Source organism: Lissotriton helveticus, chromosome 8 (assembly GCF_964261635.1).
Source record: "Lissotriton helveticus chromosome 8, aLisHel1.1, whole genome shotgun sequence".
NCBI classification, from domain to species: domain Eukaryota; kingdom Metazoa; phylum Chordata; class Amphibia; order Caudata; family Salamandridae; genus Lissotriton; species Lissotriton helveticus.
Genome location: NC_136069.1, coordinates 532,283,006 through 532,292,512, shown reverse-complemented (window position 1 = coordinate 532,292,512; position 9,507 = coordinate 532,283,006).

The following is a 9,507-nucleotide window of genomic DNA, read 5'->3' as shown; positions in this document are numbered from 1 at the left end:
TGGACCAAAGGTCTTTTTCAGTGCGGCTTCTCCTTTACGACGGCTGCGGAAGACTGCTGCCCTGACTTCCGCCCTGCCTTGGCCCCTTTGGTGACGATTGGTATTGCGAGACTTTAGACGGACCTCTGTTGGCGTGAGAGAACACTTAGTTAAGTATTTGTGGGTAGGTTTTTTCTTTGGGTTTGTTATTCGACTATTGCAATAGCCGAAGCCAAGGGGTAAGTACGTTTGTGCTGTGTGATTTGCTCTAAACCCCTTAAAGTTTGTAAATAGACCAGTGACTTAGAAATGCCTGGTCTTAGTAAGTTTAGGAAGTTTTGTTGTCTTGATTGTAATCGGGATTCCTGGCTGGAGGATTCTTGTCCAATTCCTCCGGTTGGAGCTCCCACTTATGAGCTCTATTCGAAACATGGTGTTGGCCCCATTGCCTTTAACGAGGCATGGATCCGATACACAAAGAAAGATGGTGTTCTGCAGTGGCCACAAAATGGTAGCTTTGAGTCTGACATATTAGATAATCTAGAAGCAATTTTGTTCAAAAGAAAAGCCCGGCCGGCAATGTTTGACTCTTTCCGCCTCTGGCGTAAGGAAGCCAAACAGAGAGAAATTAAGCAGGCGAAAAGAGATAAGAAAGAGAAAGGTATGACGATTATACAGGCTGCCCAGCAGTTAAAAGATAATGAGATTGATAAGGCGATTGAAGTGTCGGAAAGACAGCATTGTATGGCAATCGATAAATGCTACCCTGTGTTGCCTACTTCCCCACAGAGTAAGGAGCTTGACGAAGATCCCTTAATGTCCCATTTGCTGAGATTGCCTCCGCCCTATGTACAAGGTGCTAATGCACCCCCATTGTTACCGCTTGTCCAGCCACCTGTCATTCCACCATTTGTTCCGGCTCTTTCACAATTGCCTCTTCCAGTATTGCCACCCCCACCTTCTTTGTCACCGACTCCTGTTCCTCGGACTCCTGCACCTCAGTCTCCTTTACACCCGATTCCCCTTGTAACTGTCACCCCTCCTAATGCCTTGTCTCCCGTTCTTCTGTCTGATTCTCCCACAACTTGCAAACGATTGGTCGATACTGTTTCTGGCCTTTTCTCCCCCCTCTTTGGGTCTTTTAACTTGACTCCTGCTCTTTCTCGACGGCAATCCCGTAGTCAACTCCCAGGTCCCGACGAGCGTACTGTGTTGAACAATCTTGCTCACAAATGGATAATGAGTGGTCCACAGTATAGTGTGCAGGATATCATGAGCACCTTTCACCAGTGGGATGCACCTAGACAAAGATATGTTTTTAATGTTATGTGTGACACTCTCGTTAGAGAATGGGAGGATATGGATCTGGATTTAGCTCCCCATGGTCTGTTAGATGTACAGGCTACATTCGATAAAGGACTTATTGTGGGTTCTGAGGTTGAGGACGCCTTAAGGACATTTGTCACTTTCAGGTCTTTATTTTCTTCTCAGGTTTTACTTGAACCTGATCCTGCAGTTAGACAGAAAGTGAAACACTACCCTATGCGAGTGGTTCCCCCAGTATGGAGAGTTGCGGTTCTAGCTCAGGGTGGTAATCAGCCTACACCGGCTCACTTCCAGCGCATATGGGTACATGTCCCTTGGAAACGATCTGAAGTTTTGGTGCTTAAACAGTCTTTACCGGAACCTCGTAAAAATCCTACTGGATATTATAAAGAGTTGTCCCAGACTGTTGATGCGTGTATCATGAATTTGGCCGATATTGATATGCTGATGGGAAATGTAGTCCCACAAGCATTATGGGCTCGGATTCGTAGGGAGGACCACGATCAAGCTTTAGGTGGTGATTGGGCTGCTATAACTGCCGCAGATGCAGCACAAGTAGGTGGTACTAAACCCGATGCTTTGATTACAGAATTGCCCGGTAGGATCATCACTTTAATGAAAACGATGATGCCTGCCTTACATGTTAACTGGGATAAGTTGGCTGCATGTAAACAGAAGAAAGATGAGAGTGTTTCGAAAGATGAGAGTGTTTCTGATTTCTTTACCTTTTTTGAGGAGACATCCATCGACCACAGTGGTCAGGATATGAGTACTGAGGGTGGACAGCGATTATTCGTGGATACATTTGTATTTAATTTACTTCCAGAATTGTCGCATTGTCAAAGGTGCTAAAATAATCTTACCACTTAGTCTTGCGCAGGAGCAGAAGTTGGCTGTAAGCTGACTATTCCCAACTCCCTCTCAAAGATCCTACAGAGCCCGTTATGAAATTGACTCTCCAAGACCTCCAAGGGGGAAGGGGGAGTGGATAAAATAATACATCAAAGAAGAGACTGCTCTGGAGCTGTTCCTCAGCTTCTCTTGTTTGTCCGTCCTGCAGACTTCTTATTCAGAGAATACCTGCGTCACAGTATAAGCAATTAAATATATGCCTATTCTAGCTTATTCAACTATCTAATTATTAGCTCCCTATTTACCAATTAGTCCAGAGGCTTTAACTTCTCTTCTACTCTTAGATTATGAGATTCTCTCTCTCTCTCTCTCTCTTCTTAATATGAGGAACCCTGTATATACATAATGTTAACATTAGCCTGACATAACACTCTGTACATGACCTCAGGTTTAATTTATCACTAAAATATTCCTTACCTCATATCTTTGGGGGTTCAATAGTAATTATGTGCCAATTGTAGAAACTAACTTTCTGTACCAGAAGTTGTTTTTTTTATATGTTCCTATGAGTAACCTATCTAAACGACTATTAGTCTAATTAATGCTAAAGCCTTCAATAATGTTAAAATAACATTGCATATAAACTGCCTTTAAATCCAAAACGATAATTGCAAACTTCTTCTCTCCACAGAATGAAATTTCCAGTAGAAAACACCTTTCAATTATTTAAGTACTTCTAGTCTCATCCCAAGGGAAGTAATCTCTCATCAAAGTCGTTTTTTTATTCAGTACAGTTCTTATTGTTAAGATATCCAAAACTTTCTAAATCCAGTTCACTTATCTCTTGTCTTGAATGTTTTCTTTATCTTCGCAGCTGCTCTCAGGATACTGGTGCCAAAACGAAAGTTAATTTCAGCGGCTCAAACCAAAACTCGAACTTGCTTAACACTGAAGTGCTGTGTGTAATATTATAAACACACACACTCCGGAAGCCTTATCTGTGCTTGAATCTCTCGTTTTATAACTCACGAGAATGCATGCACAAGTACCAAGAATTGCCTCAGGAAACGGGGAGCTCTGAAACACTCGACAGACTCTGGAATGTTTCTCGGTGAAGTGCGCAGTTCTTCAGAACCGTGCGCTCCACATTAGCCTGACACCTGAAAACAGCCAAATCAACTAGACCGCTAGCCTACACTCGGGAATAGCGGCCAATTTGAGCCTCCATAAATGATTCAATAATGCCAAACCATTACTCTTGGGGCAATTAATCTTGCAGCATCTTCGTGACTTCCAATTTATCACGGAGACAGAGTGGTTTGGTTTTGAGGTTCTGACAGTACCCCCCAACAAGGCGGGTTCTTCCAATCTGGGTTTGGATGGAAATCTTTGATGAAAGGCCTTCACTAATCTAGGAGCGTGGACATCTGAATAACACTCCCAAGATTGTTCTTCTGCGCCATAACCTTTCCAATCCACCAAATAATACAATTGTCCTTTGTGTCTTTTTGAGTCTAGGATGGCCTTTAATTCATACTCTAATCCAGACTCAAGTTGAATAGGTTTAGGAGGTAATTCAGTTCGTAGATTGGGTGAAACTTTCTTGAGCAAAGAGATATGAAAGACTGGATGGACCTTCATTTTTGCAGGCAATTGCAACTTATAAGTCACTTGATTGATCTGTTTCTCAATGGGATAAGGACCTATGTATCTTGGCAGGAATTTTCTGTTCCCCTTTAATCTTAAATTCTTTGTGCTCAACCATACCTTCTCTCCTATTTGTAGACTAGGTTCAACTCTTCTCTTTCTATCTGCATAGTTCTTATACTTTTCCTTAGCCTGCTCTAAATTTTGCATTGCTACTTGATGGACCTCTTTTAGATGATCGGCTAAATTTTTAACTGCGGGAACAGTGATTTCAGCATTAGTGACTGTAGCATTTGGATGTCTCCCGTAGTTTAAATAGAAAGGGGTTAAACCTGTAGATACATTCTTAGCATTGTTATGTGCGAACTCAGCTGCCCATAGAAGGTGTGACCAATTCCCTTCTTGTTTCAAGAGAAATAATCTTAGATATTGGTTCAACTCTTGATTCACCCTTTCAGTTTGGCCATCTGTCTCTGGGTGATAGCTAGTGGAATACCTAGCCTCAATTCCCAACCCCGCCAAAAAGGCCTTCCAGAAATGAGATAGGAATTGGGAACCTCTATCCGAGATAACCACCCTCGGAACTCCATGAATTTGAACTATGTGTGTACTGAATTGAAAGGCAATCTGTTTAGCAGTAGGAACCCCTTTTAAAGCCAACAAATGGGCCATTTTAGAAAATGTGTCTACTATCACTAAAATTGTAGTGTACCCTTGGCTGGAAGGCAGATCTACTATTGAATCCAAAGTGACAGTATGCCAGGGACCTGGAGGGGTGGGTAGAGGTTGTAATAAACCCTTCAGTGCCTGTCTCTCCGATTTTCCCTGAGCACAGATTTCACAAGTTTTAACATAGTTCTCAATGTCTATGGTCATTCGTGGCCACCAATAATGCCTCTTGACTAGTTCTTCCGTCTTAGCTTCTCCTTTATGACCTACAAGAGGGTTGTCATGGCATTCATTCAGAATTTGAGACTGCAACTCCTTAGTAGGTAAGTACAAAGCTCCTTTGTGATAAGGCAGTTGTTGTCGAATTTCTTCCTCCTTCACCCATTCTTGCATTTCTTTTGGACTTAAAGCTTGCACAATTTGTCCATTAACATCAATAGGCACAATGGCTCCTACTATCTTAGACTCTGGGATGATCGCTTGGATTTCTTACAAAGGCTTCTGCAAATCTGTTCCAATTCTGGCCAGGGCATCCGCTTTCCCATTTTGTGTTCCAGGTCTATAAGTTATCACAAAATCATATTCAGAAAAATATAATGACCACCTAAGCTGTCTGGGCGTTAAGGTTTTAGCCGATTTCAAAATTTTTAAATTCCGATGATCTGTGTAAACAGTCACTTGATGTTGTGCTCCTATGAGATAATGGCGCCATTCTTTAAAAGCATCTTTTATCGCCAGTAATTCCTTTTCGGTAATAGTATAATTCATCTCTGCTGGAGTGAGCTTTCTGGATCGAAATTCGACTGGGTGTAATTGTCCTGTTTGTTTATGTCGTTGGGACAATACTCCTCCTAGTGCTTGATCAGAAGCATCAGTCTCCACATAGAACGGCTCAGTCGGGTCTGCATGCAGCAACACTGGGGCTGTAGTGAAACGTTTCTTTAACAGTTTGAAAGTGTCTTCAGCTTCTGTGGTCCATTCAAATCGTATCCCTTTTCTTAATAACTTAGTGAGGGGCAGGATCTTTTGAGAGAATTCACCAATAAAGCGTCTGTAAAAATTTGCAAATCCAATAAAACTCTGAACTTCTTTTACACTTGCTGGAGATTTCAAATCCACAACTGCCTTTATCTTACGCTTATCCATTTTCATGCCTGTAGGTGATAGTACAAATCCCAAGAATTCAACTTCTGAGACGTGAAAGGCACATTTTTCTAATTTTGCGAACAATCTATTTTCTCGAAGCTTTTGTAATACTCCTCTGACTTGTTCTGGGTGATCTTCTTCGTTATTGGAATAGATCAAGATGTCATCAATGTATACTATGACACATTGATCAATGTATTCTCTTAGGAGATCATTTATAAAGTGCTGGAATGCTGCTGGCGCATTGCACAGCCCGTATGGCATAACTTGATACTCAAAGAGCCCAAATCTTGTTCTGAAAGCGGTCTTCCATTCATCTCCTTCTTTCATCCTTACTAAATGGTAGGCTCCTCTAAAGTCTAACTTGGTATACATTTGTGCCCCTTTTACTTGGTCTAGTAATACCGAAATCAAAGGGAGAGGGTACCGATTTTTCTTGGTAATCTTGTTTATAGCATGATAGTCTATGCAAGTTTTCAGATCCCCTTCCTTCTTCGGAATGAAAAACAAAGGCGACGAAACGGGGGATTGGGATGGTCGTATGAACCCATTCGCCAAGTATTTATCCAAATATTCCTTCAAATGTTGGTGCTCCTTTTCTGTCAATGCATAAACCCTGCTGCATGGTAGATTAGCTCCAGCTTCAAAATCAATTTTGCAATCGTAAGCGCGATGTGGGGGTAACTGCTCAGCTTCTTTTTCGTCAAAGACATCCACAAAATCTTGGTATTCCAAAGGTATAGCTTGAGAATTTATTACGCAGACTGAAGTCTCTGTCATGCACAAAGACAAAGCAGGATTAGTTTTACAACTGATCCCACAATTTCCAAAACAATTTTCTTGGCAATATATTGAATACATAGTTATGGTTCTTGTGCTCCAATTGATGGTGGGATTATGTTCAGTCAGCCAGGGCAATCCTAAAATGAGCTGAAATTGTGGGGCATCAATTAAATTAAATTGAATCATTTCTGTGTGACCATCCAGAGATATCATCTGTATTGGCTCAGTGTGACTCACAATGGGTCCTGATGAGAGGTTGGTGCCGTCGACTGCTCGTACTGGTTCACTTTTAGCCTTTTGGATCGCCTTCAACCCAATCTCGGTTGCAAATTTCAAATCGCAGAAATTACCCGTTGCTCCTGAGTCTAACATCAATGAGACTTCTGACAAGGTAATTGTTCGAAATGTAATTTTCACTGAAAGAATTAAATGAGGAGCGGAGGACTGCAAGGTATTTGCTAACTGGTGCTCTGTCGGAGTTGATTTTAAGGTCGCATCCACTTGTTCAACTCCAACTACAAGTGGTGCTGCGAGTTTTCCTTCGGTTTAAACGGTGTTTTGGGCTTCTTTGGACAGTTCCTTACAAAATGACTGTTTGATCCGCAATACATACATAAATTTCCCGGTCTCCTTTTCTCTTTCTCTTCTTTTGTTAATGGGCCTCTAATGGTTCCAATTTGCATTGGCTCTGTGCTAGTGGTTCCTTCAGAAGTTCTATATAATCTGATTTTGCTCTATCAAACCTGGGAATAGTTGGTCTAAAATCCTTTCTCTTTTCCCCTTTCCTTTCGCCCTGACGGAAATCAATTTCTAAAACCAAATCTATTAATTCTGACACTTCTGCGGGCCGGTTTGGTATTTGAGCTAATACATTTTTTAATTTATCACGTAAACCACAATAAAACACTGCAGCCCTCTTGCTTTCTGGCCAATTAGTTTCCACCACCAGTTTGTTAAATTGGGCTAGGTATGCTACCAGATCACGGTTACCTTGTCGCAATTCTAAAAGCTCGTTATCCACTGCTTGCGAGATTCTCCGACGATCAAAGATTCGTAGAAACTCTTTCTTGAATTCATCATAATTCTGTAGTATGGGATCATCTCGAGAGACTAATGGCATTGACCATGACGCCGCATCACCACTCAAATACGACAGAGCAAATGCTACTCTTGACTGAGCATCAGGGAAAATTGAAGGGCGGCACATGAAATGAAGGGAACATTGTGTAAGGAAAATGTGGGCCTTTTGAGGATCACCACTAAATCTCTCTGGAGGGGCCAAAGGGATAACTGGAGATAGGGAATGTATGACCTGAGTTGTTAGTCTGTTAGAACTCTCTGGGAGTGTACCTTCTCTTCCAGGCCCTAATGAGTGCCCTACTCTCTGAGCTAATTCAGCGGTTTCTTTTTGTGCATTTAACATTTCTTGCCTCAAATTCTGATTATCTTCTCTTACTGATACCAGTTCCTTTTGTAAGGCTTCTAGGACTGTTCCTAAGTTCTGTAAATGTATCCCTTCTGCCATCTTTTCTGCTCAGGCGCAAGTATAATACGTGGGCACTTCACTCTGTCAAAGGTGCTAAAATAATCTTACCACTCAGTCTTGCGCAGGAGCAGAAGTTGGCTGTAAGCTGACTGTTCCCAACTCCCTCTCAAAGATCCTACAGAGCCCGTTATGAACTTGACTCTCCAAGACCTCCAAGGGGGAAGGGGGAGTGGATAAAATAATACATCAAAGAAGAGACTGCTCTGGAGCTGTTCCTCAGCTTCTCTTGTTTGTCCGTCCTGCAGACTTGTTATTCAGAGAATACCTGCGTCACAGTATAAGCAATTAAATATATGCCTATTCTAGCGTATTCAACTATCTAATTATTAGCTCCCTATTTACCAATTAGTCCAGAGGCTTTAACTTCTCTTCTACTCTTAGATTATGAGATTTTCTCTCTCTCTCTCTCTTTTCTTAATATGAGGAACCCTGTATATACATAATGTTAACATTAGCCTGACATAACACTCTGTACATGACCTCAGGTTTAATTTATAACTAAAATATTCCTTACCTCATATCTTTGGGGGTTCAATAGTAATTATGAGCCAATTGTAGAAACTAACTTGCTGTACCAGAAGTTTTTTTTATATGTTCCTATGAGTAACCTATCTAAACTACTATTAGTCTAATTGATGCTAAAGCCTTCAATAATGTGAAAATAACATTGCATATAAACTGCCTTTAAATCCAAAACAATAATTGCAAACTTCTTCTCTCCACAGAATGAAATTTCCAGTAGAAAACACCTTTCAATTATTTAAGTACTTCTAGTCTCATCCCAAGGTAAGTAATCTCTCCTCAAAGTCGTTTTTTTATTCAGTACAGTTCTTATTGTTAAGATATCCAAAACGTTCTAAATCCAGTTCACTTATCTCTTGTCTTGAATGTTTTCTTTATCTTCGCAGCTGCTCTCAGGATACTGGTGCCAAAACGAAAGTTAATTTCAGCTGCTCAAACCAAAACTCGAACTTGCTTAACACTGAAGTGCCGTGTGTAATATTATAAACACACACACTCCGGAAGCCTTACCTGTGCTTGAATCTCTCGTTTTATAACTCACGAGAATGCATGCACAAGTACCAAGAATTACCTCAGGAAACGCGGAGCTCTGAAACACTCGACTGACTCTGGAATGTTTCTCGTGAAGTGCGCAGTTCTTCAGAACCGCGCGCTCCACATTAGCCTCACACCTGAAAAAAGCCAAATCAATTAGACCGCTAGCCTACACTCCGGAATAGCGGCCAATTTGAGCCTCCATAAATGATTCAATAATGCCCAATTATTACTCTTGGGGCAATTAATCTTGCAGCATCTTCGTGACTTCCAATTTATCACGGAGACAGAGTGGTTTGGTTTTGAGGTTCTGACACGCATAAATTGAAGGATTCTCAAAGTTCATGGGCTGTTTCTTCATCTGCCAGATATTAGCCACTGCTCAGTATTACGAGAATAGGGATAAGGAGGAAAAGGATAAACTCGAGAAAAAGACTAAAGAATTGAAAACGAAGGTACTTTTGCAACAGGCTTATCCCCCTTGTACTGCTCAGCGCCAATTT